Genomic DNA, 2332 nt, shown 5'->3' on the forward strand with positions numbered 1-2332 from the left:
TCAGCCAAATTCAATTAAGGCCAAAAGCCCAATTCAGAGACTGAAGAATCAACGAAAGAAAGTGTATAAATAGCATAGAATTCATGTTTTAAAGGACTTTTACTTTTTAATTTTCGGATCACTTGGACGAAGATTCATCTAGAAACTTTGCCAATTTTCATTTTCTCTGAAAATTCACTTCTGCAATGTATCTTTCAATTCTATTTTCTATTCTTAGAGCTATGAAAAACTAAACCCCTTTCATTGGGTTAGGGAGCTCTATTGTAATTCAATGGATCAATAGTAGTTTTCATCTTCTTCTTCTTTCTTTTCTCTTGATTTTTGTTAGAAAGCTTTCGATCTTAATTCATTTGGATAGTTGTCTTGACAGAGAAGCTATCCATAATTGGAATTCTTCGGATCCTTGAGGGAGGGATGAAGAATTCATGCTAGAATTGCTTCCTCACATTGGATTAGATTGGGGGTTGGATGGATATTGTGACGTTTAATCCTACCAATACTTTGATCTATGAATTTATGTGGTATAATCAGTGACTGAACATCTCTTCCCATGAGCAGTTAAATCAAGACATTGGGCAATTGTTCAAGCTTAGAGAGATTGGTGAGCCAAGACATTGGGATCCAATCATCTAGGATTGCCAAGCAATGTCAATGAATGCATTGATTGAGGAAGAGATAAAAATGATTTGATCCAGAGAATTCAATATCTCCTAGAACCTAATGAATCCCCTATTCTGATCTTACCCATTCTATTTATATTCTGCTTCTTTAATTTCATGCTTAATCCCCATTCCCATTTAGTTTCTTGCAACTTCAGCTTCTGTCATTTAATTTGCTGCAATTTAATTTCCATTATTTAATTTCTTGCAATTTAAGTTTCCCGCCAATTTTACTTTCTAAAATCCCATTTCAATTCTGATTTCGCTCAACTAGAACAATTCTCCAATTAACATTGATCAACCAACCAATCCCTGTGGGATTCGACCTCACTCAATAGTGAGTTTTTACTTGATGATAAATCCAGTGCACTTGCCGGTAGGAAATTGTTGATAGACAGTTTTTGAGCGAATCAAGTTTATGGCGCCGTTACCGGGGATTGGTTTTGTGTTGACAATTACTAAATTAGAGGATAACTAGATTGAGCATTTTTTTTGTCTTGATTAATTGAATTTCAATTTTCGCTGTTTCATTTACTTTCTACAATTTTAGTTATTTCTCTTTATTTTTTCTTATTTCCCTACTTTCCAGCATGCTAACCCACTAACCATTTGATAAATTGCTCTAACCAAGCTAACTATACTCTGTTTTAGTGGACTCTGCACTTGTTGTTCCTTGTACTTGTTCATTGTATGACAGGTAGAAGAAGGGAAATCTCAACCTCTTTTGATAGTAAACCGGAGAGGACCTTCCTTAGATTAAGGAGGGAATCAAGAGGAAAGAAGGTTATTGGTGTAGAAAAAGAGGAGAGAGACTTGGATATAGACAAGGAGGATGATATGGATAACCATTATGAAGGAGAGGTGAACAATGATGCCAGAAGAGGTGCAGATAACCCTGCTGGACAAGAGAAGAGAGTGCTGGGTTCCTATATCAATCCAAACACAGGAAACTGTGGTAGCAGCATTCAAAAGCCAACCATCCATGCTAATAATTTTGAATTGAAGCCTCAGCTCATCACACTCGTCCAAAATAATTGCTCTTTCGGGGGAAGTGCACAAGAGGACCCTAATGAGCATCTCACTACATTCCTAAGGATATGTGATATGGTTAAATCTAATGGTGTTCATCCTGACACCTACAGATTGCTATTGTTTCCATTCTCTTTGAAGGACAAAGCATCCAAATGGTTGGAATCATTTCCTAAGGAAAGCTTCACAACCTGGGAAGATATGGTGAATAGACTGAGAACTGAGGTGCAGACATTCAGATAGTAGGATGGTGAAACCTTATATGAAGCTTGGGAGAGATTCAAAGATCTGACAAGGAAATACCCCCTTATATGTTCAATGAGTGGGTGTAACTGCACATTTTTTATGAAGGGCTTTCCTATGAATCAAAAAAGGCTGTGGACTACTCATTTGGAGGCTCCCTTAACAAGAAGAAGACTATTGATGAAGCCATTGATGTCATAGAAATAGTGGCTGACAATGAGTATTTCTATGCCTCAGAAAAAGCAACAACAGAGGAGTCATGGAGCTGAATAACATGGATGCAATCTTGGCCCAAAATAAGATGATCGTTAAGCAACGAGCTGAGTTAACCAAGCAAATAGAGAAAAATCAGGCGGCAGCGATCCACACTCAACCATCACCTTAATCAGAGCCAAACATAG

The 2332-nt window shown here is 37.3% G+C and overlaps 1 non-coding gene across 1 annotated transcript; it reads right to left on the reverse strand.

Moving 5' to 3' along the window:
- Positions 1 to 1898: 1898 nt before the first annotated feature.
- Positions 1899 to 2005, reverse strand: LOC127740141 (small nucleolar RNA R71). Its single transcript, XR_008000822.1, has one exon. It is a non-coding gene; the product is annotated as a small nucleolar RNA R71 (small nucleolar RNA).
- Positions 2006 to 2332: the final 327 nt, after the last annotated feature.

The sequence above is a fragment of the Arachis duranensis genome, chromosome 6 (genome assembly GCF_000817695.3).
Source record: "Arachis duranensis cultivar V14167 chromosome 6, aradu.V14167.gnm2.J7QH, whole genome shotgun sequence".
Classification (NCBI taxonomy): domain Eukaryota; kingdom Viridiplantae; phylum Streptophyta; class Magnoliopsida; order Fabales; family Fabaceae; genus Arachis; species Arachis duranensis.